The sequence below is a fragment of the Rattus norvegicus genome, chromosome 13, assembly GCF_036323735.1.
Source record: "Rattus norvegicus strain BN/NHsdMcwi chromosome 13, GRCr8, whole genome shotgun sequence".
Classification (NCBI taxonomy): domain Eukaryota; kingdom Metazoa; phylum Chordata; class Mammalia; order Rodentia; family Muridae; genus Rattus; species Rattus norvegicus.
This window is the reverse complement of record NC_086031.1, coordinates 68,283,550-68,311,252: the sequence shown is the minus strand read 5'-3', so window position 1 is coordinate 68,311,252 and position 27,703 is coordinate 68,283,550. Positions and strand designations below refer to the sequence as shown.

The 27,703-nt window shown below is 44.5% G+C and overlaps 1 pseudogene; it reads left to right on the top strand.

Moving 5' to 3' along the window:
- The first annotated feature begins 1,271 nt into the window (after window positions 1–1,271).
- S100a11-ps1 (S100 calcium binding protein A11, pseudogene 1) lies at window positions 1,272–4,170 on the top strand (annotated as a pseudogene).
- The last annotated feature ends 23,533 nt before the right edge of the window (window positions 4,171–27,703 follow it).

Here is a 27,703-nt window from a genome sequence, read left to right as displayed (position 1 = left end):
GGCCAACGGCAAATTTCCCCAGAGCAAGCTAACTAACTAGGCTAGCCTTAACAGCAAACACTGGGCTCAGCGAGAGATCCTGCCTCAGCACCTAAGACTGAAAGTGATGGCGGAAGACACATGATGTCAACCTCAGGCTTCCATATGCACACACAAAAATTCCAGATGTGCATCTACCTACATACATCCCAAACATATATAAACAAATAATAAAATGTAAAATAAAAAAGAATGTTAAACTCTTTTTAGAAAGAAGTAGGAGGTGGTTTTATAAAAGGAAGGGAGCTGAGCATTGCAGTGCACACCTTAGACCTTAGAACCCAGCACTGGGAGGCAGAGGCAGTCAGATCTCTGAGTTTGAGCCTGGTCTACAGTGAGTTCAAGGAAAGCCTAGACTATGTAGAGAGACTGTTGAGAGAGAGAGAGAGAGACAGAGAGACAGAGAGAGAGAGAGAGAGAGAGAGACAGAGACAGAGACAGAGACAGAGACAGAGAGAGACAGACAGAAAGACAGAGACAGACAGACAGACAGAAACAGGGTGAGAGAAGAGGGGGACAGGAGAGAGAGAGAGAGAGAGAGAGAGAGAGAGAGAGAGAGAGAGGAGAGGTCTGAAGCCTATGTGTTTTGTTTTCTAGATTTATTTTATTCTTATACGGTAAGGATATTTTGCCTGTATATACACATATATGTGTGCCATGTGCACTCCTGGTGCCCACAGAGGTCAAAAGAGGGCATTAAATCTCTTTGTTTATAAGTGGAGTTATAAACAGTTATAAGTGCTGGGAATTCAACCTGGGTCCTCTGCAAGAGCAGCCAGTACTCTTAACCGCTGAGTCACCTGTCCAGCCCATGAATGCCACGTGTTTTGCTCATAAAAGTTGACAAACCCAACTGATTGCCTAGATGAAGTCTTTGGGGGTATTTGTTAGATAAAAACCTAGATGGGAGCCATAGGAAAAAAGTAATCAATACTCCTAGGATCCTGCATAAATAAAAGCATCAAGGAAGGAGCCAAATGCCACAAGATAATGACCTATACAGACATGATCATCGGCCAGCCAAATGCTGTGTTCGGGTACATACACACACCCTCTGATGCCTGTCATTTGTGGAATCAACCAATTACAGATCAAAAAGGTATTTTAATTCTACCAATCCTGAGTGTGGGTCCACACTCCACCTTGCCGCTAGGTTGTGTGAACGAAGCTTGGGCGGACAAAATAGGGAGGCGATAGGCTACATTCCATCCTCTGGGTGCCGGGCTCAAAGAATGCCAACACCCACTCAGGGGTGGCAGAATGAAGCCTAAGATGGGGGCCCCAGACCGGGTGAAAAACAGCACAGACTGAGGCTGAGACTGGGCTTTCCATACTTCCGGGCTCCCAGACTCTGCTGGGAACCACCACGGGGAGTTGAGAAAGGAGGGGTTCCCAGGGCCAGCAACAAGTTGGAGCTGGGGGAGGGGGAATGCAGATTAGCTCAAGGGTGAGTGTCCAGTCTGGAGTGCAAAGGGAGCCTTCTGTGGGAGACTTAGGCAGATTGGCTCCGTGTGACAAAGGCTTCCCCCAACTGCGGGGTTCTTGATGAGAAAGACAGCCCTTGCTTGTGCAAACTGTTTACTCATCGTGGAAAATGGGTATGTACAACTTACTCAGGGTGGACCAGAGGTTAAATGCCTTTTGCAGGAAGGAGTGTCTGGGAAGGGAAGCTTATTGACTAAACACCCAGGGCCGGCTTATCTAGATACCTCATTAGCCTGGAGAACTCTAGGCTCTATGCTAATAATCAAGATCTTCATGTAGGGTGTTACGATCACGTGATCCAGGAAAGGACCCGGGTAGGGAGCCGGTGAAGTGCCTATCGTTTTCAGATAGGAGAATTACTGGGGTTTCTGGATCCACTCAACTTTCCTGGTTTTTGTCTAGTGACGCCGTTCCACTTGCCCCACACCTGAGCATGCGCATACTTTTTTTTTAACCATTCTTATTCACTAAGCAATTTTGTTGGTTAGAGTTACTATTGCTGTGATGAAACACCACGATCAAAGCAACTAGAGGAAGAAAGGGCTTATTTTGCCTACACTTCCACATCCCTGTTCTTCATTGAAGGAAGCCAGAACAGAGCCTCAAACAGGGCAGGAGCTGAGGCAGAAGCCCTAGAGGGCTGTTGCTTACTGTTTTGTTCCTGGTGGCTTGCTCAGTCTGCTTTCCTACAGACTCCAGGACCACATGCCCGGAGGTGGCCCCGCCCACAATGGGCTGGGCACTCTCCCACCAATCACTAATTAAGAAAATGCTCTACAGGCTTGCCTGCAGCCCAACGCTATGGATACCTTTCCTCAATTGGGGTTCCCTCCTCTCATACCACTCCAGCTGTGTCAACTTGTCACAAAATTAGCCAGCACGGCAATAAAGTACAGCTCTTTATACGGTATTTCCAATATGTCCAGTATTATATGAAACAAAGGTGATTTAAAGTGTGGGAGATGAGATGCATGGGTTTTATGAAAATGCTGTGCCATTTATACAAGGAGCATGGGCGCCTGAGGATTTCAAAAGCCTTGGAGGTGGGAGGTAGTCTGGAAGTCTGCAAAAAAAATCCTCAGAAGACACTAAAAAAACGATATATTTTTCTAACTAAACTATATATTTTTAACTAAAAATCTCAATACAATTTTAAAACAAGATTATTTATTATGTATTTCAGCTATCGGGTGTATTGAGCAAGAAAATTATACACCATGCTCAACATTCTGGGAAGTGAATTACCTGTGAGAATTCCTAGAGGGTTGCAGACGTTACAAGGCTGCATTTTAATATACATCTGTTATTTCTCCTGCTAGCGCTTCTTCTCTGCCAAGGAACATCAAATATCAAATGTCAGGGCAGGATAAACATAGCCCAGGAAAAAAATGGAAGATGGGAATGTGGGTCTAGCCACAGACTTGCCTTACAATGACCTTAACCTAATCTCAGATCCAGGGCTCCTGGGGCTGAGGGACTACCTAGGTACTGATAAAGTCAAGGAGACAGAGCTAGGGGAAAAGTCAAGAATCAGCCAAAGTTCAAGGTAAGGAAGAAATGAATGAAGGGAAACAAAGGCAGATTGATCTCCAGGCGAGCTACACAGGCAGGCTGGGGAAAGACCCTGAAAGCCAATAGTGTGCCCTGTCTATCCAATACCAATACAGTGTGTGTGTGTGTGTGTGTGTGTGTGTGTGTGTGTCTGTGTGTCTGTGTGTCTGTGTGTGTGTGTGTGTTACTGTGACTGAAAATCCATCATAATAATGTAACCAAAGAGTGCAAATTTTATTCTATGTTAAGACAGACATTTCAATCCAGAAATATGGCTCTATGGACTCGAGGACTATGGTGAAGCAGATCATCATGGCGGCAGGAGCATACGGAGGAAAACGTTCATCTTACAGTAGACAGGAATCAGGGGGGAAGAGAAGGGATCAGCAGCCATGCATAACCTCCAAAAGCAGGTATGACCGGCTTTCTCTGGTTAAGGCCCACCTGTGAAAGCTTGAGTAGCCCCAACTTGGGCACCACCAACTGCAGGTCAAGTATTTATTAACACTTTCCCTATTCAAACCAAAACACCTCACAACCGGGAAACTGATGATACTCGCACCAGCAAAACGAAGGTTCTCCTTGATAAGCTGCAGAAATGTAATCGAAGAAACCCCAGGTTGATATAAATATATTTTCATGATACTGATTAGTCTATCCTTCTGTACTTTGTCACCAACCCCAAAACATTACTGGGTACTTTTTAGGTTGCCTCATAAGGGATGGATACAAAAAGAATTCATCTTGATCAAGATGAATTCCTGTCCCAGCCGGGCCTCGCTTCCCAACTTGGCAAAGATGTCTACAGAGGCCAAGATGCGTCGAGTCCCCAATTGCTGTTTTCCAAAGTACAGTGGGAAGGATGGAGATAGATGTCAACTCTCCAGAACTGAGTTCCTTTCCTTCATGAGCACCGGGCTGGCCGCCTTCACAAAGAACCAGAAGGATCCTGGTGTCCTTGACCGCATCATGAAGAAGCTGGACCTCAACGGTGATAGCTTTCCAAGCTAGATTTCCAAGTTTTTCAACCTTACTGGTGGCTTAGCTCTAGCGTGCCATGAGTCCTTCCTCCGGACTTCCCAGAAGCATACTTAAGCCTGTCCATTCCCTTCCAGCCACTAAGTCATCACCTCCTCCACCCCCTTCCCCATCCACACCTGAGCTCACCACACCTACGTCACATGCAGCCCATGCCTGCTAGCGAAAATAAAACAATGTCATTTTTAACGGATGATGATGATGATGATGATGATGATACAGATGACCTGTAGTACAGTGTTTCTCAACCTGTGGGTCGTGACCCTCTTGCAGGTCAAACAACCTTTTCACAGGGGTCATCTAAGACACTCAGAAAACACTGATATTTATATTATATCTCATAACAGTAACAAAATTACAGTTATAAAGTAGCAACAAAAAAATTTTATGGGTGGGGTCACCACAACTTGGGGAACTATATTAAAGGGGCACAGCATTAGGAATGTTCAGAACCACTGCTGTAATAGGATTAAGGGAATTACCCTAAATATTCAAGTTAGGAACCAAGTCACCATACATAACTCGGTGTTCTAAGCATTGGGAAGGGATCAAGAGGTTCAGAGCCTGTGGGTACTTTGTGTTTGATATATAAAAGGTTCGAATTTGCCATAACCCAAACCTCCATATTTTCCAAAGCAATGCCATTCAAAGAAATCTATAATGTGAGCCACACATGTCATTTAAATTTTTTCTAGAACCATATTGGAATAAGTAAACAGAAACAGGCAAATTAATATGAATTTAGTGCATATTAATTAACTTAAAGGTGAGAGAAGAGAATGGAGGGATGAAAAGTGACAGAATGCTATGCTGGTGACATGAGAAAGGGCCAGAGAGGGACACACTTTCGCCTACACTGTGTTTTTGCCCCAGAACCAGTTCCCATGCCGAGTTTACGCCTCTGTACACAACCGATGGTGCCAGTTGTGATTACTGTCTTCTCTGACTCTTTAGGCTCCACGCTCACGGGAGACTCCCCGGAAGGCCGATCACCGGCTTGTCTGGCCGGCTTCATGATTGATCCTGATGGCCTGGGTCTTCCCCATACAAGGTCACAGATGACAACCTCAGGAGCCTGCTGTACTGTGGGGGAGGGGAGGAGTAGACAATGTTCCCCACACTTTATCCCATCATTTCTGCCATTAGTTTTACCCTGTCTATATACCATCTATCGTTTTCTTCAATTAAATTCTCTCTCCTTTTTTTTAAAATAAAAACACACAGACAAAAGAAACCGAATATCAACACTAAACAGTAGCATTTGCCATAAATAAAAAGTTCCCCTGGCTGAGAGGTGCTAGGACACACCTTTAATCCCAGCACTCAGGAAGCCCAGGCAGGCTGATCTCTGTGAGTTCAAGGCCAGCCTGCTCTACAGAGTGAGTTCCAGGACAAGCAGGGCTACACAGAGAAACTCTGAAAAAAATACTCTCCCCTAAATATAATCCCACTGTTAAACTTTAGATGGCACGCATGTATCACCTCAGGCCAATTGCCACTGAGTAGGAAATACTGGGTTAAGGGACGGTCTCTCTAAACAGTGCCTGCTAAAACTCGAGTCTCAGAGAGAAGATAGAAAGCATGCAGAGTTAGCCACCGTGAGCATTACAGGAATAGGAGAGGCCACACCCAGATGAGGGGTCTCATCCTCACTGCACAGAAGAAACACAAATCCCCCTCAGAAGCAGTTTTCGAAACCAGGTCTCTGGGGCTTGGACCTCAGTGTCTGTGTTTGCGTAAGCTCTTCAGGCAATAAGGATAATGAGTCAGCAAAGCAAACTTCAAGAGGCTCTGGAAGGGCCAGCAAGATGGCCTATAGGTAAAGGTGCGTCACCAAGCATGGAGACCTGAGCTTGATCCCTGGGAGCCACATGGTAGAGGAGAGAAGGCCGACTCCTGCCATGCTCTGGTGTTTGTATAGTCAAGCGGTGGAAGCAGGACTCAGTATACAGAAACGGGGAGGGGAAAGGGCGGGAGTCTGAGCAGCCGTTAGCTCCATCAGTGTCACTGCTCTGTGGACTGCAGTATCCAGATAAACACAGCCTAACACAGCAATCCATTCATCCCACATAAATGCAGCAACAAAACCACTCCTCTGTGGATAATTGTAAATAAACCGTATAGCCCTAGATGGGGCATTTCAGAGAGAGGTGTTTTCCTCGCTCACGGAGGATAAACAGGGCATGCGTTTTTATCTTTAGGATATGGGGAGGCTATACAAAGGCCTACTTATTCATGAAAAAAAATCTACGAAAGATATAAGACCTTGAAGGTTGGTGTAAAAAGGAGGCAGAGTGCTTGTAGATTGATTTCCAGTAAAATAGAACGACTCAGGAGGGGCCTCATGGGGAATTCCTAAGCCAGGCAGTGCTGGCACATGTCTTCAATCCCAGCACTCGGCAGGCAGAGGCAGGTGGATATTTGTGAGTTCAAGGCCAGTCTGGTCTACAGAGTGAGTTCCAGGGCAGCCAGGGCTACAGAGAAACCCTATCTTGGATGTGCTGAGGTGGGGGACAGTCTAATTCCCAACTAAACCCTCCAATAAAGTCTTCTGTGTCCATAGAAGAAGCTAGAGACAGACTTCAGCTCGGGCCTGTCTCAAATTTGAGATGTTTTCTGGAACCTACTTCTCTCACAGCAAATACTGCAGATGACTGGTGCAGTCAGCTCTAATATAGCCTCCACTGATCCAGGCCTCCATGAGTGTTTGCCTGTTATTTAGCTTTCTGTTACTCTAACAAAGATCTCAGGACCAGCCGGATGGCTCAGTGGGCAATGCACTCACACACAATCCTGAGTCTGATGCCCAGAAGCCACATAAAGAAGTGACAACACAAAACTGTCCTCTGACCTCCACATGTTCACCATCACACACACAGGCACACAGACAGACAGACAGACAGACAGACAGACACACACACACACACACACACACACACACCCTACATACACAAAATAAAAATTTCTTTAAACCTTTAGAAATCAACTTATAAACAAAAGAGGTTTAAATGACTCTCAGCTTTAAAGCTTCCAGACAGTTTTGGGTCTGTGAGGATACATCATGACAGAAATGGACGGAAGAACGAATCTGCTCACCTTATGACCAAGAGGCAGAAGAGAAGGCAAGCAAAGGTTGAGGTCCCTCCAGTCCCCTTTAATGTTGTACCCTCAGAGACAGGAAGACCTTCCAGTGGACACCAACATCTAAACCCTCTACCACTTTCTAATTATGTCATAAGCAAGATTCCACCCATGGACCTCTGGGAAATACTTAAGATGCAAACTACAGCTGTGACCCTGTGGAATCCCCTGTGCTGTGTCATGGGATGAAATTATTGGTTTGCTTTTAGATCACAGAACACAAAAGGGTTACAAGTTCTAACACTGTGGCCAGCATCTTGCTAACCTAGCCCTCCCTTCTCTGGCTGTTTCAACTTGCTCGATTTGACAAACCCATCTTCCATGTCATATGATATGCTACAGAGAAGCTCGTGTGACAAGGGGCCAAAAGAAGCATATTACTTCCTCTGCAATACACTAAATGACTTCAAAGCTGGAGGGTCAACCAACGGAAATGTATTCTCTCAGTTCTGGAAGCCAGTAAGACAGAAATTCATTTCTCTTCGGCAAGATCAAGATGCTGACAAGGTTGCTAGAATGCTTTTGCTTTTTTAGCCTTCAAGTGTCTGTCCACACCCCGACACTCGTGGCTCCAACACTCTAGTCTCTTCCTTTGTAGTCGTGTCACCTCCCTTCTGTATCTAATCGCCCTTTGCCTCCCACATAATGCCACTTCTGGCAGAGAAGAGCCCTCTCTGATGGTTCAAAGTACTCTCCTCATCTCAAAAGCATTAGCACAAGGCTTGGGATGTGCTCAGTGGAAATGCACTGGCCAAGTACCACAATGGCATGGGTCCTACCTTCAGCACAACAATAATTGTCATCTCGTTCTTTAAAAAAAAAAATCCTAAACAATAGCATGGTGCCACATGTATTTACCGCAGTAAGAATCACCTTTTTAAACACCACTATTTAAGATGCCCTTCCCACAGTGCAGTTTAGCTCTACTGTCTTTGGAAGTCATTATTCAGGAGCCTGCTATAGCTCCTGGCCAACGAGGAAGGAACTAAGGCTGCCCAGTACCACTGAGAGCTTGGAAGCAGACGGATCCCCTTGAGTTGACAGCATTCAGCAGCATCTCCAGCTGCAACACCACAGAACCACACAGAGCAATACCCAGATTCTTGACCCAGGAAAACCAAAAAATATGCATTATTTTTAAGCAACTAAGTGTTGGGAAATTTTGTTACACGATAACAGATAACTAGCAATCGCCTTGCTCGAGGTTCATACACAGCTAATTCGTTATGTTTACGTGGTATTATAGGAATACGAGCTACAGAATTAGGGAAAACCCATGCACTGGTCCTAACTGAGCGAGTTGGCTTAACACTCCTCTGTGCTTTGTTCTGATTTACACTAGGTGGAAATAATATTTTCCCATTTTATTGTTGATATTAAATAAAAAGATACATGAATCAAAATACTTACTCAAGAGAGGGCATGGTGCCATACTCTTTAATCCCAGCACTAGGGAGGCAGAGGCAGGCCAGTCTCTGAGTTTAAAGCCACCCTAGTCTACTGAGTTCCTAAACAGTCAGGACTACACAGAGAAACCCTGTCTGAAATTCTTTTTTGTTATTTGACGCTCAGTAGGGAGTAAGTATCTACCCTAGGCATGGACGGTCTAGCTATCTGTAATCCCAGACCTTGGGAAACAGAGACAGGAAGAAGACCTTGAGCCCAAGGAATCAACGCGCCCAAAAAACAAAGTAAAAATAATCCCAAGCTGATTGTCGTGGCTCAGAAGGCTGGGGTAGGAGGATTTCAAGTTCAAGGCCAGCCTAAGCTATCTCACAGAAACAAAGAAAGAAGAGAAGATGGGGAAGGAGGAAGAGGATGAAGAAGGCCTGCGAAGTTTCTTATTGGGCATAAGAAAATACAAATTTTAAAGTGAAATAACATGAAATATATTTTAGACTTATCAGCTCAAGGGTTTTTAATGAAACTGCACCAACCATAGTGGTACGCATCTATGAACACTTGGAGCACAGAGGTAGGCGAATCACTGTTAAGTAGGGGCTAGCCTCCTTTTAACAGTTCCAAGGTAGTCAGAGTTACAGCGAGGCTGTATGTATACACACATACAAATGCATGCACACACACGCACACACGTACGCACATACGTTTTGATGGAACTATGGTTTTCTAAGGTCAGTTACTCGGCGTTATTTTGAAAATTTAAAAGCCTCTAACTCTTGCAATGGAGTTAGGTGCCCTTTCTGTCCTGGTTAGTTTTGGTTTGGGTTTTGGTTTTGGTTTTTCCCCAATTTAGCACAAGCTAGAGTTAACTGAAAAGAGGAAACCACAACGAGAAAATGCCTACCTAAGATGAACCTGTGGGCGACTGTGTAGCACTTTCTTAATTAGTGACTGATGTGGGAGGGCCCGACCCATTGTGGGCGGTGCCATCCCTTTGCAAGTGGTTCTGAATGTGTAAGAAAAGCTGAACAAGCCACAAATGGCAAGCCTCTAAGCAGCATTCCTCTGTGATTTCTATGTGAGCCCTTGGCTCCAAGCTCCTGCCTGAGTTTCTGCCCTGGCTTCCCTCAAGGATGCACTGTGATGTTGCAATGTGAGCCGAACAAGCCCTTCCCCCCTCCAAGTTGCTTTTGGTCAGTCTTGATCACAGCAGTAGAAAGCATACTAGGATGTCTGACAAGCAATCATGTCATTCTGATATGGAGTCAGCAAAATAAAATAAAGCAATCAAAACCAAATCGGTTCAGCCGGAGTCAGACATTTATTGATGGAGAGAGATGATATAAGCACTTAATCTTAATAAGAGCACAGGAACAAGGGACCTTGAGACCAAGAGTGAGTCTGGGAAACAGCTCAGAGATTAATGGCAGGTCCTTTGTGACAGAGCAGAGAGGCCAGGTCACGAGGCAGTCAGGGGAGACGGTTTCAGAAACACTTTGTGGGTCATGAGGCTGGAGGTTAATGGTAAGGATACTGACTGTACAAGAAGGAAGCTAGAGAAGTAAATAATCTCTCTCTCCCTCCCTCCCTCCCTCCCTCCCTCCCTCCATCCCTCTCTCTCTCCCCCAGTCTCCCTCTCCCTCTCTGTTAGAACCACAGATTCATTCCTACACTTGATCTGCACGGATGGCCTCGCCTCATCCCAAAGTGAAGAATCTTACTGCATCATCTAGCTGTCACGCTGGGCTCTGAGACGATGAATACACCGCTCATGGTCAGAAACCATCTGGCTTCACCGTCTCCAGCATCAACGCGGTACTCCCGATTTAGTGGGAGAACAACTGCTTAATGTGTGAGAGAAACGATAGGATCCGACCGGATCCCGAAGGATGGCTAAGGGACTCTGCACTATTCATTTTCTCATCGACATGACACCGAAGGGAGGGGACCCGACCTTGAGTATAGAGGCGTAAGAACTCGTATCCTCTGGATGGGGGATTTAAAGGCACACAGAAAGTCCGCCCTGTGGTAAACGATGCTTAAAATGCATGAAGCGTTAACTTTTTCTTTTAAAAGAAGAAAATAAACCAAATCATTCCTTTTCCACAGTATTATTTTATTCACTGGTTTTTTATTTGAAGATTTTCTGTTATCATCAAGTTTTCAGACCTCCAGCTCTTCCTTAAGCCTAAAAAGGATTGCTGTGGTGCTCATTTCTGTGTACAGAGGCTCTTGTTTTCATTCCTTTTGACCTTGACCTCTGCCAGCCTGCTCCTCCCTCCCACCCAGACTGCCAATCCTAAAGCCCTTGCAAGCGGCAGTTACCTGGCAACAGTGACAATCACGTTAACAGGATGAGGCCGCAGCGCTGGAAAGTAGCTGCCTCTTCCTGGATGTAAATGGGGATCGGAAAGGCTGACAATGGCCCTTTTCATCAATGGCTTTTCATCCACACACACTCCCTGTCCAAGTCCAACCCTCAATTTCTAAGATTGCCTAGTAAAAATAGCCTCCAGTTGAAGGATTAATAGCAGCCCTAAAGATTGGTGTGGAATCAAATATTTGGTAGAGTCTTCACCACTCTTCCTTAGCTGTAGAAGTGTTTAAGAGCTTCTTGGGGGATTTTTTTTTTTTATTTTGGTTTTGTTTTGTTGGTTTTTGAGTGTCTCAGGCAACCCAAGCCAGTTTTGGTATGGAACCAAAGGTGATCTGAACACCTTGCTCTCCCTGCCTCTGTCTCCTGATTCTAGGATTACAGATGTGCACCACCAAGCCTGGTTGATCAGATCAGGAGAAAGTCATTTTGCTTGGATTTATGCAATGCTGGGATTGAACTCAGGGCTTTCTGCATAGATAATCCTCATCCCCAGCCTCTACTCTCAAGAGTCATTTGACCCTCGTTTCAGTCTCTGTGTGTCCTGAGTCCCACCCAACTGCCCTACCATAATAGAAGCCTAAATGCTATGTACTGAAAATCACCTCAGATCTTGCCTCTATAATCATGGATGGACAACTGGTACTACAAGAGAATGTAGTTCGTAATGACTAAGAGTCTAGGCAGTGACCTCTCTACAGACACATCTGACTTTCAAAGCTGCCCTATGACGTCAGCAAGATATTCAGATGAGGAAAAGTGAGGCTTAGAACGAGTGACAATGGTCACGTATCTATTAAGAATGGGCCCAGGATATGAACTCATGCTTTTAACTGTTTGTGTGAAGATAAAGAGGTGGAGCTAGGAGGGATGGCAAGGCAAAGATAGAAATCAATGAACTCCAAGAAGGAGAGGCTAAAAATCAATTCTACTAATATCATCTAATTAATATTCAAAAGTGGGGCTGTGTACTAAGAAAGCGTACACCATTTCCTTTAGTGCAGGCTTGAAAAAATTATGTAAATGCCACAGGAGTTGGGAAAGATTAATGGTTATCGCCTATGACCTCCTTCTAGAGTCCTGTTATTCAGTGATGAAGAGAGAAGCAATGTGATTACGTGGGTGTTGCAATGATAGCCAGAGTCAAGTCTGAACTTGCATCCTCCGTGCAGCCACCGGTGACCTGGGAGAAGTTAATTAAATGTACATATTTTGAGCCTCTATTTTACACAAAGCTCTGACTTAAGATTTAAGGGAATAAAACTCAAGCCATGTCTTGACATGGGTCAGGATTAAGGGAAACTGCAGGTTCTTTTTTTATATGTTTCCTTTCATAGACTAGAAGACTGATGGGCAACTTCTTATGCTTGCTGAGGGCATCAATATAATGGTTGTTAAAAAGGACTCCTGAATTAAATCATACATAGTATATAGTAAACGGGTGTTACTGCAAACACAGAACCCTTTGGATAACTCGTACACGTGCCTAGGTGATCACCTGGATGCCATGACCTCTGCCAATGCAAGTTGGGATCTTCCTGTGCACTGTATAAAAGTTGTCTTTCTATTATTCAAATATTGATTTCTGCACCAGCAGACTGCTGAGTACCGCCCAGACTTTGGTATAATTACTCAGCACCTGCATCATCTTCTGTAAACATTCTTCTCTATCATCTCCTGATTGGATCAATATGCAGTTGACAGCCCATGGCTGAGGCAGGAGAGGAAAGAGGGACATCCTGGCAGAGATAGGAACTCTGGGAAAGAATCAGGCATGGGACATTCGCCAGCCAGACATGGAGGAAGTCAGTTGTATGGGAACTAAATAAGAGATAACAGGCCACGTGGCAAACGTGGACTAGTATAAACGAGTTATTGAGTTAGACGAACTAGTGGGGACAAGGCTAAGCTATAAGCCCTGAACATTCATAAATGTAAGTCTCTGTATCATTATTCAGAAGCTAATGCGTTGAGACAATCTAGCGATACAACTTCCCCTCGGATTATTTCTCAGTCACTTTTCTTGGCTGAACAGTCTAAATGTTCCCATCCCAGAATCCATTGCAGGAGCTCAAATGTACTTACTCTAGTTATCCATATTGCATTCAGATCTTTACTTTAAGGTTTTAAGTGTTTGAGATGATTGGTATGTCAGTTATCTTAACCTTATTATTAAGCCTTGTATGCATGTGATCTTGAACTATCTTTATCCCATTTATGAGACAGAAATAGCCTCGCAAAAATATAGCAAAAATTACTCATAGTGTGCTTTTGTTTGTCTGTGGCTTTTGACAGTTTTTTGTTCTATCAACAGAGAAAAAGAAGAATTCACAGAACAACAAAAAATGGTGTCTTTGGGTTTCCATGGTGAAGAGACACCATGACCAAGGAAACTATGATAAAGACAAGCATTTAACTGGGGCTGGCCTATGGTTTCAGAGGTTCAGCCCATTATCATCAAGGGAGGAAGCATGGCAGCGTCCAGGCAGGCATGGTGCTGGAGAAGGCGCTGAGAGTTTTACATGAGGATCGGAAGGCAGCCAGGAGAAGATTGTCTTCAGAAAGATGGGACAAGGGTCTCAATGCCCAACCCCACAGCGACACACTTCCTCCAACAAGTCCACACCTTTTAACATCGGCACTCCCTGGACGAAGCCTATTCAAACCACCACAGATGGAGTCCCTGAATGGCCTGCTTGCTTACTTAGAGAGTCAACTGTTTCCAGACACTCTGAGTTAAGCATTGTTTAATTCTAACCTAACAGTGCCCTGCCATACTGATGACAAATCACTATTTATTAAAGATCTTGATCAGACAACTCTGGTAGAAAGAAGTCCATGCACCCATAGTCTTGAAAGTGATTAAAAAATAAGTCTTTTATTATTTCCACGTCTTTCACAAGTGATTCCACCCACTGAACTGGCTTTTACCTTTAATTACTTGAAATCCACGAGATTTCCCTGCGCAGATAGGTTCTGCTTCAACAGAAAGTACTAAGTGATCCGCCATATTTAATAGGGTGATCCGCCATATTTACTAGGTGTCAACGTACAAGTAAAACCTCGGGCTAAGTTCTTAGAGCAGGGATGGGACCTCTGCTTCCCGGGTATGGCAGGTACTGTCAGCTCTGCGGGGCACTAGCTTTCCGGGCTCGATGGCACCCTGGTGTTGACGACGATCCCATTGCCAATGAAGATCCCTCCATCATCATCCCAATGGGAAACTCCATTATTCCCTATGATAAACTCACATTTACATCCCTGTCCCACTGAATTGACCTCGGAGCTCTGGCTCTGCCCTCTAGTGTGGAAGCGGGGAAGGCTACCACTTGGGTATTTCTCACCTAATGAGGCTCCTCAAATGACTAAAATGGTCTTCCTGCCTATGAATTCTTCCCTGACTCACCGGCTCTCAAGTCACCTTACAGACCCCCTCTCCTTGGCACTACCACATTGCCGCCACACCCACCTCCACCTTTGGGATCATCTGCCGGTCCCTTGTTGTTCCCCGGTACAAATGTGTCATGTGCTTGTGTAACTGTGAGCCTTCACCATGTGTTCCAGTGAAAGAGGGGCCATCCATGCATCCTGTTAATTGCTAAATAAATGTAAACACAATGTATATGATCTTGTTGGGAACTATAAATGAAATCTTCCCTACTTAGGGAGGGTGGGGGGCTCTGTAGTTTGCTCATATTTGTGGTCCAGGGCTGCTCTAAGCTAAAATGAACACCCCCATTCAAACAAAGGACAATTCAAACAAAAGAGCTGCAGTTCCTATCTTTAGCACATTCATTCAGACAAGGATATCATGAATGAACCAGGAGAACCACAGTAATTTGGGCAGCTGTGGAAAAACGAAAATAACAATACCCAGCTAAGTTCATCCAACTCGGAGCTTTCCCAAGAAGAAAAAGTATGTGTCAGCATTCTTCCCATTGAAAGGTTCTACAGAGAAAACGCTGTGTCTCTAAAAGCCCTTCCGGTGGCTCACTGGTGCTCTAACTGAAGCAGAACACTTCATAGTCTGCTGTCATCGAAGCCTCTGTTCCCCCGGGGACTGTGGTCACACCAACTGCAGCCACTCGTTGTGTCTAACCCGGGAGACATCTCTGACCCAGGAGTGGGACAGGCAAGCAGCATCAAGCAGGCCCTTTCTTTCTATCAGGGAAGAGGACACAGGGAGGCAGTCACAGCCTGAGAGTTAATCCACACACCACACACATCTTATCCCTACCATTTTCCTGTGCGTAGCCTTAGATAACCATTTTTCTCTGAGCGAGTTGGCACATACACGTCCTGGCACATGTAGACCCCTGAAGAGAGTTTGCAGGAAGGATCTCTCTTTCTATTGTGCAGATCCTGAAGACCCAGCTCAAGCCCTCAAGCTTCGTAGCAGTCCCCTTTACCCGGCGAGCCATCTCAACGGTCTCATAGTCACTAATTTCCTTATCTATTATTTGTTTGCTAGTTATTACTAACTAAATCGGTGAGTGGATAATTAGAACTAAGACTATGAGATGGGGGTGCGTTATTGTGGTTTCGTTTTCGAGACAGGGTTTCTCTATGTAGTCCTGTCTGGCCTTGAATTCACTCTGCAAAACGGGCCAGCCTTGAACCCCCAGCCTAGGTCTGCCTCCAGATTGCTGGGATTAAAGGCGTGAACAGAAGTCAAATGAACTAGCTACTGCAGCCAGCAGGCCCTCCTTCCTGGACAATAAAGACATGATGTCTTAGTTACTTCTCTTGCTGTGATGAGACCAAGGCAACTCTTGTGAGAGAAAGCATTCCATTCGGGGCTTGCTTTCAGTTTCAGGGTTTAGTCCATTAACGTCATGGTGAGGAGCATCATGGCATACAGGCTGGTGCTGGAGCAGTAGCTGAGAGCAGACTTATAAAGAAAGACTAGGGGCTGGGGATTTAGCTCAGTGGTAGAGCGCTTACCTAGGAAGCGCAAGGCCCTGGGTTCGGTCCCCAGCTCCGAAAAAAAGAACCAAAAAAAAAAAAAAAGAAAAAAGAAAGACGAGGGGTTGGGGATTTGGCTCAGTGGTAGAGCCTTGCCTAGCAAGCACAAGGCCCTGGGTTCAGTCCCCAGCTCCAAAAAAAAGAATAGAAAAAAAAAGAAAGAAAGAAAGAAAGAAAGAAAAAAAGAAAGAAAGATGATGGACTTGGCATGGGCTTTTGAAACCTCAAAGCCCACCCACAGTGACACACTTCCTCCAACAAGGCCACGCCTCCTATTCCTTCTAATTCCTATGAACCTATGGAGTCCATTTTTATTCAAACCACCACACCACACATGGCGACAGTTCCCAGGGCAGATTTCCTGTTTCCAGGCAATGCCTCTAGTGTCACTGTTACCAATCCCTAGCATGTATCATTACAATACAATATCTTTACACCCAGTAAGGTTCAGATCTCCAATTTTGTGGTTCTTTTTTTAACGGGTCAAGCACAGATTCATTAATGAAAAGTGGCATCAACAGAACAATTTAATCATTCAAAAACCATCATTTTCACAGCAAAAGAGAAAAGGACCAAAATTAGTCAATTGGTTGTTTTTCAAAAATATTTTCATGATCCTCTTGCTTCTGCCTCTTCAGCATATTCTCTCAGTGTATGCCACTTCAACCAGCTCAAAAAAAAAAATCATCAATGCATATTATTTTACTAGAGTGAACCATATGAATTCAGAAAAATACCCTGGTAATAAGTACCTTGCTTTTGGCACCGTGGTGGTTTCTGGATTCTGTATGACTCGATTACGGTCATTTCTAAGACACTGTGCACACATAAATCTCATCTCTTCATTAAGAGGCCCAGGCCTTGAGCTGGAGAGAGGGCTCAAGTTTGCAATGCAAAGTGGAATTCCAACTTGAGTTTGACCCCTGGATCCCATGGTAGAAGAGAAATGACTCCTCTGACCTCTGAATGCACATCATAGCATGCACATACCCATACTCACACATCACATAAACATACGCCTAGATATACACAAATGATACTACTAATAAATTTTTAAATTAAAATTAATTAAATTAAATTAAATATTTAACAGGATGGCCATAATCCCTGCTTTTATGCTCTACGCACATCAAAAATATAATCAGACTCTAACTAGAAAGAGTGTGTGACCAAAAGTTTATTTCTGGTGCTATAAACCATGGCTGTGGAGGTCAGAGGCTCTAGTGGGAACCTGGTTGTTTTGACAAGTGGAAAACTGTTAAACTGTTTCTTTGTCTCACTCCTTCCCCTTCCCTTCTCCTCTCTTTTCCTTTTTGAAGAAGGTCTTGCAGGGTACTGGTGGCCTATGCCTTTAATCCCAACATTCCAGAAGCAGAGGCAAATGGATCTCTGTGAGTTCAAGGCCAGCCTGATCTGCAGTTAGGGCTTCACAGAGAAAACCTGTCTCAAAAAAGCAAATGAACCAGAAGGTCTCACTATGAAGCTTTCGAACTTCCTGTATAGACCACTGAGATCAGCCTGTTTATACATCCCAAGAGCTGAGATTAAAAGCATATACAACACACTGTGCGAAAGTGCCCTATAAACATGTATGTTCGGGCTCATTGATTATTATTGTTCTTAACCTTGGTCCAAGAGGCTTCTTTTTACCACAGATAGCAATTAATGCAAAGAATCACAGTTGGTCAAAGAGATGAGAATAAGTGACTCTTGGGTGTCCAGCCCTACCTAAACTAGATGGAGATATATATACATATATACAGGTATACACACACACACACACACACACACACACACACACACTCACACACACACACACACTCACACACACACTCACACACATACACTCACACATATACTCACACACACACATACACACACTCACACACACACTCACACACACTCACACACATACACTCACACATATACTCACACACACTCACACACACACATACACTCACACATATACTCACACACACACATACACACACTCACACACATACACTCACACATATACTCACACACACACTCACACACACACATACACTCACACACACACACACACACACACACACACATACCCTACCACCATCAAGATTTGGAAAACGCAGAAAGAAGGGTAGGGAGAATCTAATGGCCAGAGGATGGAGAGTGTCTGTGACCTGCTGTCTTCTGCATGGCACGGCCGTTGTCCGCATGAATTCACAGCAGCTGAAGTTACCTGCACAAGAGCAAGCCAGTCAATCCAGCAAGCCTGAGGATGAAACTTAAAAGGCCTTACGACGACCGAGGAATGACTGGCATTTAATGGCTGAGATGGGGAGGCCGTTTTTTTTTTTTTTTTTTTCAGTGTAGCTGCTGGTAAATTTCTTTTCCTTGGTTTTCCATAACTGTGGCCAAGAAAGACAAAAATGGCATCTGACGGAGAGATAGTTCAGTGGTTAGGAGCACTGGCCGCTGTGCCCGAGGACCCAGGTTTGGTCCCGTTGGTGACAAACAAGCATCTGTAACTCTAGTTCCCGGGCACTTCGGCACCACTTCTGACTGCCAGGGCTGCTGCATTCACATGGTCCACAGGTACAAACGCAAGCAAAACACCCAGAACCCATAACATTAAATAAACAAGCAAATAAATAAATGCCAAAAGTGGCATCTGAGTGACACTTTGATACCATGTAACACCACATAAGCAATATTTTTCTAACTGGTATCATTGATTCAGTGATTTTTCTGCTACTATTTGACGTATATTCCCTCTGACTTTGGTCCTGGTGTTAGATAACCTATACTTTCTCACATTAAAAAAGATTCCTCTGGGACTGAGGTTGTAGCTCAATTGGTAGAATGCTTGCCCAGCAAGCACAAGTGATAGGCTTTTACTCCAGGATGCAGATAGAGACCAGATTAGACCAGATTAGATAAAGGCAGGTTTATTAGGCAGTGTTCCTGGGCGGTTTATCTGTCCCAAAGAACAGGGCTGAGGAAGTCGCACACCCAGACAGGCGAAGGTGGGGAAGTTTTATAAACTGCAGACAAAGGGTGATGACACGTCAGTCATAAACTGGGTTTATGTCCAAGTATGGTCAAAAGCTGAACATTTAGGGATTTGAGCGGCTGGCAGCATCTGGGGTGGAAGTTGGTTGGGATAGTTGCCAAGAATGCTCTTGGTTCCATTCCTTTGTTCTGGGGTTTTTTCAGTGCTTCGGGGTTCCTGAGAGGAGGGCAGGTGGGCTTTCCCAGCTTCTGCAGAAGCTAGCAGGGGTTTCAACATAACAATAAGACTCTAGGTTAATCCCAGTACCCACAGAAGGGCAAATGTTCTAAGCACAATCCCAACACTCAGGAGGTAGTGAAGTCAGGAGAATCAGAAGTTCAATGTCATTCTCTCCTACCCCATGAGTTTAAGGACAGCTTGGGCTACTTAAAACACTGTCTTAAAAAGAACAGAGAGAGGGAGGGAGGGAGGGAGGAAGAAAGCGGGCGTGGGGGAGAAATATACACCATTTCAGATAAAGTCTAGATTACTAAAAATAGGAGCAAATGTCACTACCTAAGCCAGGTCTGTTTTGGCTGCCACACAGTAGGCCAATCAGCGAGTAGACTTTTTTCAAGGAGAAAGTTTACTTGCAAAGCAGCCATCTGTAGATAGGAAATCCAAGTCCAAAATAATAATAATAATAATAATGTTTCATGAGAGGCTTGAGGGATGGATGAAGAGGAGAAAGAAAGAAGACAAAGTCTCCAGTCTTGTCTGCATATCTGTAATCAGTCTTCATAGCTCTTCATGGATGCATTTCAGCAAATGGAGGTGAAATTCTTTGGATAAGAAGTCACTCACACAATTCTGACAACCACACGTAAACAGGTAATGTTTTCTACAGCTGTGGCCTTCAGGTCCCTCAAAAGTAGCCTAGACAACCATTCATGCACCGTGTACTAGAGGTGTTATCTCCAGAAAATCAGTGAGACTAATATTATATTGCACGCCTGGGTTACCTCTGTTGCATCACAAACCTTTCCTGGGGAGACACTACACATACATCTACTCACCACAGATAGGAACCCACCAACAGACCAGAGTACAGACCAACTACAAAAGTCCAACTTGGTGAATCATAATTTTATTGGGGTTACTTATAGGAATGAGGGGTTATTTATAGTAGCAAAAATGACTCAGAAAAAGGTTGTATCACCAAAGCCCATGCAAGCATGGGTGACAGCTCACAAAACATGGGTGCTGGCTGCTTGACAGGTTGGGGAGTGTCCTTTCCAAATGACTCTGGTCTAACCTTTTTCCAGGCAGCTTGGCTGGTTTCTGCTTTTCCCAAGGAGCAAATCTGGTCTGAGAGTCTTTTTTCACAGGTCAGCATAATTCCTCTGAGAGCAACTCTGCTTTTAGTGCTTATTCCGGCAGGGAGGGGCTAGTGAATCTGATCAGTTTCAGGGACTTCCTGAAGCTGTTTTGAGTTGTTTACCTTTCTGCTTAAAGAGCTTAAAGAGATTTCCTTTCAATCTCTGAGAACAAACAACAGCCTCCAACATCAGTGATTTTTAAGGCCAACTAAAAGTAAATAACTAAAAGCAAACTGAGCTAGAGGGTTTCTTCAGCTTTCTCTTGGTTCCACAATCTCTAAGAACAAGAAGGTTGGAAATTCTAATCATTAGATCAAGTCTGTTTCTTAGTGATTTATTTGGTTATGTTGTAGGAATCTGGTTTTGTTATTGTTGGGTATGGTTTGATTTTGATTTTTTTGAGACAGGGTTTCTCTGTGTAGCCCTGGCTTTCCTGGAACTTGCTCTATGGACCAGGCTGGCCTTGAACTCAGAGATCCACCTGCTTCTACACCAACCCTCATGCCCTCAGTGCTGAGATTAAAGGTACTACCACCACCCAACTTGGGTTTGTTTGTTTGTTTGTTTGTTTGTTTGTTTGTTTTCTAATGTCAATGTGGGTATGTTGAATGAAGCATTAATTCTCCTTTGCAGACCCCAGTGTGCATCTGACTCATTCATGTCACCTCGCCGAGAACTCAGAGACGTTTATCATCTGATTCTTGTTCATTCCTCACTTTACAGATGAGAAAATTCAGATCCAGGGAGATCCTAACCAATCAACTATTGAACAGTTAGTGATGGAGACATAACTTTTAACCCCCCTCCCCCCATCCCACCTCCAGCCACAGCAAAGGAGCTGAGATGAGCCACCTGATGGGGCATTCAGGAGAAATCTCTCTGTATCCTTGGCAACCACAGGAATTGGTACACCAATCAGCCAGTGATTCAAGGTCCTGACAGGGCCGACCCCACAGGTGGTTCCTCTCAAGAAAAGCTCTTCCTAGCATGGGTAGCCAGTTCTCTTTGGGGATGTTGGTCAAATGGGACAGTGGCAGCTTTGTCCCTTCATTAGAATTTCCTCCCATTGTGCATCCACGAAGGGGAACTGACTGTGCAGAGGAGTGACTAACGAAGAATTGCTAAAGTTGGAACTGGGGACGGTCCAAGTTGGCGGCCACTGAATTGGGAGAGTCTGTTGTTGCCTCATGTTCTTCCAGCCAAGTGACTCAGTGGTTGAAATTTCTCAGCAAGACACCTGGAAGCCACTTGTCCTTTTTGCTAAAGACTCATTCAAAAGGGGGAAGAAAATGTAATAGTGTTCATTTTCCATCACTGTATTACCCTGAGCACCAGATTGCTGCTAATTCAATATGGTGCTGATTCAGCCTGCACATCACTGAAGAGACATTCTTCTGTGAAAGCTATTTATCTCCCGGCATCATCTGAAAGGGCTTTTGGATCTTTTCTGAAATATTCAAGTCCCAGAGAGGCAGCTTGATCCCAGGAAAAACTACACAGGACAAAGGACTGAGGAGGTCATGTCAGACAAGCAGCTTGGGCCCTTGCCTCTAGGCTTGGGTATCCCTTTTATCTCCAAATTTTCTTCAGGACAAATTTCCTCCAAATAACAGGGCCACAGCTCATCCCAGAAGCATCCCTCCGTGGATGCAAGCAGGAAGTAGATGAACATGACAAATCAGTCAGACATTTAGCAACACTTCCGATTCCACAGCGGCCTGGCAGACTCAGTCATCCCGGAGGGCTTCTCCGGACCTCAGTTTCCCCAGACAAGAAATGTTTGTCCCACATCGAAATGAGGCAAATGAATGATAGAACGAGAATAATTCCATAGTGGAAGTTATCTGGCCCCACAGCATGAAGCCAATGGACCTTTATGCTTGGTAAGAAAGTCCTTTGGCTGGCCTCTCTGTCAGAGGAGTAGTGGTCTCAGCAAACAGCCACCCCCCAGGAAGAAAATTAAGCGAATCTGTCCTCCCAGCTCCCCTCCGTCGCATCCCGGAGCTCCCAGGTGAGAGGAGCTAATGAGGTGCTTGTGGTGACCTGAGCCCCTGGGAGATCAGTGCTGTATGAATAGAAAGTGTCATTATACCGCAAAGCACTAGAGAGTGGCTTCCCCAGAAGCCATCGTGCACCTGGCAGGGACTAGATGAAATGATTTTCTTTCCCTTCGTCTGCTCTCTTAGCCATTTACAGCAGACTGAATCCACCAGTGGACTGTCCCCATTCGGAGACGGCAGGGCTAAAGTTAGTACTGACCTGAACATGACAATCCCAAGGGAGAATGGGCCGGAGTTCCTCTCTGCTCCCGCTGCTGCGGTTCGAGAGTTTCGGAGACACAACCTTGCAAGAAGGTTTCTCTTCTGAAATGTTACGAAGTCACAACAGGTTTGGGAAAAACCTCTGTGGCCTTTCTCCGTGTCACTGATTCCCATTGCTTTACTTTGAGGGGCCTATTCCTACACATCTCCATGGAACCTAGCCGGACATCTTCTACAGGGTCTAACCAAGGTACTTTGTGCCCTCTTACAGACCTTCCTTAAGGCTCCAGGGAAGGGAGTGTTACAGACGACAGGGCCCACTTTTTACAAACAGCTCCAGGAAAGTATCTTCCAATAGCATCCTCATATTACTCCACTGCTGACGGGTGTGACAGCATAGCACAAAGAGAAAGGGCCGAGGCCGGGAGTGGACACATAGCATGCAGTTAACCGAGAGAGAAGTGGGCCATAATCAGTGAAACATGTCTGATTCCGTGAGAAGTACAGTGGTGATGTGTTGACATACCCCCCAGTAGCCCAGCACTTAAGAGACAGAAGTGGGGAAATCATTCCAAGGTCAAAGCCAGCCTGGTCGGCCAACACCGTAAGTCAAGACAGCCGGGATTACATATCAGGACTCTGTCTAAAGCAAAAGAAGAAGAAAAAGCACTCAAGTGAGCATACAGTCTTATAATTTAGCTTTTGTCAGAAACCTACTTGAGCTAACTCAAGTAAACTGAGATCGTATCGTAGAGCTTCTCATGGTATGATAAAAGACTCCCGGGGAAATACAAAAGCCATAATAGGCTTGGAAATCACGGGAAAAGAATGAGTGGGAAGGAGGATTTGGTTGGAAAGTACTCTAAATACTAAAGTAGCAAAGGCTCAATTTTTAAATTTTTTTTTTTCCTGCAGCTAAGTCTCCTGGACATGAGTCATTCATGGGCCATCCCATCCCTTCCTCCTGCTCTCTTAACAATGGGCAAATTCTTTCCAGATTGCTTCATTTTAATGCCACTAGGTGAGAATCCGAGTGGCTGGGTCTCCTCTGCTTTTAGCAGATCACTAGTGATGGCTTGTGGAAGAGCTGTACTAGCTGTCAATCCGGGATCCAGTATTCACAGTGGATGCCCTAAGAAGAGGGTGGGTCTGATTGCTAACCTTGGTTGTCAGTTTGATTAGACCGGGAAGTGGCTAGAAGATTAGTGAATATTGCTCTGTGTGTGTCTGGGAGACCATTCCCAGAGATGAGCAGATAGTGACAGCTCTCCTATGGTCAAGGATTTAATCCATTGAAATTTTGAATAGACCATTGGGAAGGGATAGACCTCTGAAAAGCAGAGCCCAGATAGAGGAAGTGCGTCAGAGGTGTGCCTTTGAATGACTTACCTGGCCCCTTTCCATTATCTCTCCCCGCCTTCTGGCCTCTATGAGCTGAGCAACTTTGCTGTGCACCACCCTTCTATCCTGATGTTCTACCACCCCACGGTCCAGAAACAGCAGAGCGGGTCCCCCACACTGAAGCCTCTACACCCACAAGCCTCCTTTTAAATTGTTTCTCGTGGGGGTTTGCCATCCTGGCATAAAACTGATTGCTCCAGCGGGGTTAGGTGGCATGATGAAGCTGCCCCACCCTCATAACCTGTGCTGCGAACAAGGCTGCATCAACTCTCCCTCAAAGGAGGCGAGCACAGGTTGACCTGGACAGGACCAACATAAGGCTCCAGGGACAACTGCCTGGTTGAATTCCACTCCTTGGACAAGTCCCTTGGCCTCCAAGTGCTTCTGTTTCTGATGTGCAAAAGGGAGAAATGAATAGGATGCTAAAGGAACCGGTTAGAGAAACCATGTGAAATTCTTAGAACAGGGTCCGGGGTGGAGTAGCACTCGATGTGCTCTGGTAAGGGGCTTCCAGCTCTCTGTGTGAACATCAGGTCCCTTATTCAGATGCAGGTGCATGTTCCTTAGGTTCAGCAGGCGATCGGAGCTCCTGTGTCTCAGTGCCTTTAGTTCTTGAACCAGACTTTGTACAGCCAGGGTCTGTAAACCATTAAGAACAAGAAGATAGACCTGTTTCTGGGGGCGGGGAAGAAGAAAAAGGGTAAGACGTTTGAAAACATTAAAAAAGGATAACCGCTCAAAATAAGGAAAGTCTTAGTACCAGTTAAAATTGTCTTTCTGAGGAAATATATGGGCTGTTCTATTATCCTGAGAACCCTCCCACCTCCAACTGCCCCCTACATCCCACCAGGATCCAGGGCTCTGTAGGAGACCACAGAAATGTTTACATTTTGATTTCTCTTCTCTTAAAATCAGAAGAAAAATATTACTATAAGTACAACAATAATATCAGTGAATCCAGACAAAATCATAGATGATTTTATACCATGCAATCAGAAAATGTAGTTTGAATGTTTTTACGGAGCAAATGGTTTATGAAACAAAGGAGGCTAGAGTCCAGGCAAATCAGAAAATGGCCGTAACAGAACTGTAATTACGACACGGATTCAAGTGTGAAATAAAGGTTGGAGAAGAAGGGCCTCCAGATCCCTTCCAGCTTTGAGGGTCAATGTTTCTGGAAGATTCTCTAGCCATGCTCTGCTAGCTAGATCTGTTATCTATAAACTCACACCTGCAAATGTTTGCTTCCTGTTCATCACAAATCCTCACACGCAGACCAACGCCGTTCATCACTGTCAACGAGTTATCACCAGCCACCCCTGGCTTTATAATCTGCCTGTGTCTTCTCTGTTTGCTTCCAAAATAAAGAAATTATAATTTTCATTGTTACCAAATACGCTTGATTCCAGACACTGCAAGCATTGTTGCAGACATAGCCTCATTAATATGTACAGCATTTTGCTGGAGGAAATGGGATTTTTTTTTCATTTTGTTTTTCTTTTAAAATGGCAAATTAACCCAAGAAAAGATTATGTGAAAACTATTATTTAAAATGCAATTAAAGAGGGAAAATAAGACTAAGTCAGTGGAGCTGGTGATGATGATTGTGAGGAAGAGGAGGAGGAGGGGGGAGGAGGGAATGACAGCCATGACAATGACAGTGGTGAGGTAAAGTGAACCATGGGCTCTTAACAAATCACCGAGGTGGGACGTCTCACCCATTGGTATAAATTGAATTTATTCATGTAGCAGTAAATGAGTGACTGGACCTCAAGTTACCTCCTCTTCCTCAAAATGCCCAGGGAGCAGAAGCTGTCTCTGAGCTTTGGAGATGATCCCAGCATGAGTCCATTCTTGGGCTGGAGAAAGAGGCTCAGATGCACAGGAAGAACATGAGAGAAGAAATGGTTTGGCACCTGTGGCTTCAGAGAAAGACTAATAGCAGACGTGGAAAAGGTCCTTCAAATGCTGGTGACTCACATAATAACTCTGGGCCATGAGGGCAAAAATCACTTTATAAAAGGTCGTCGTCACTTAAGTACTTGGGAGCTCACAAAATTGAGTCATGAAGAAGGTAAGAAAAAGGCTGCAAGTATAGACCTGTTAAAATGTGTGTTTTACCTGTGTGTGTGTGTGTGTGTGTGTGTGTGTGTGTGTGTGTGTGTGTATGCCTGGTGCCTGAGAAAAGCAGAAGAGTGTGTCAGATTCTGTACTACAGTTAACACAGGTAGTTGTGAGCTGCCATGTGGGTCCTGGGGATCGAACCCAGGTCCTCTGGAGAAGCAGCCAGTAGTCTTAACAATTGAGTCATCTTTCCAGACCCCAAATAAAGAGTTTTCATAAGGAGCTTTAATCTGAATCCTGAGATATCCCCACTCACTGAAGCACTCACAGATAGAAGCCAAGTTGTCTATAAACTTGAGCTTTCATTACAGCATGGTTTTCACTGATATTGAACTTTCCTTCCGTGTGACTGTAGGCTTCAGCCTTGAGTGGTAGCACCCTGTGCCTGATACCTGACACAACAATTTAACTGCATTATAAAACATTATTTTCATAACATTCTTTCATAACCACATTGTAAAACATTACAATCATTGCTTTTAAATTAGTAGTTATTAAGCCCGCTTCAAGATCTGGTTATTTCTTGCATTAATAATTTTTTTTTTAAGAACACTATTTAGAGGCTGGAGAGATGGCTTTGCAGATAAGAACACTGACTGCTCTTCCAGAGGTCCTGAGTTCAGTTTCCGGCAACCACATGGTGGCTCACAACCATCTGTAATGGGATCTGATGCCCTCTTCTAGTGTGTTTGATGAGAGGGACAGTGTACTCACATGCATTAAATAAATAAATAAATAAATAAATAAATAAATAAATAAATAAATAAATGTTACTCATATGGAGAGTGTATTAAAACAAAAACAAAAAACAAAACAAACAAACAAACACCATTCCAGGGGTTAGGCTTCTGCAACCTTCATCCATGAACCCTCAGACATTGAAACAAGTGATATTTTTTTCCCACTATACCCAAACTATTGTGCTGTGTTACTTCCTGATGACTATCCTTTAAAAGAAAGGATAGAAGTAAGAGGACACTGTCAAAGTCTGAAAAGGGGAGGAAAGGAGGAGGAAATAGAACAGAAGTAAATGAGGGCTGGAAGTGTGGAAGCAGGAAGTGTGGAAGCCGGTACCCAGTGAACAGCACCACACTTCCCACCATACCCGGCCCTGGTCCACCCCCCTGGAGCCTGCCTCTTCCTTCCCCTGACCACATACTTCTGCCACTTAGAATAAAATGTCTAGACATAGCACACAAGACATCTCAGCACGGTGCGCCCAATTGCCGGGCTACGGACTGGAACTATTCTGACGAATTTCTCCCTAGACCGCAGAGAACTGGAAAATCAATGACCAGTTACCAGTTATATTACAAAGATAATAATCTCTGCCTCAAAGAGTATTCCTTTCCTATGACTATGAGTTTCCTTTTTTCAATATTAAGATGTCCTTTTATGAAACAGCATCGATATTAGATAACATTTTGGTTTTTATAATTTAATATCCTTGCTTAGTGATATAAATGTCTTTTTTTTTCCTTTTCTTTTTTTTTTTTTTTTTTTTCGGAGCTGGGGACCAAACCCAAGCGCTCTACCACTGAGCTAAATCCCCAACCCCTTATAAATGTCT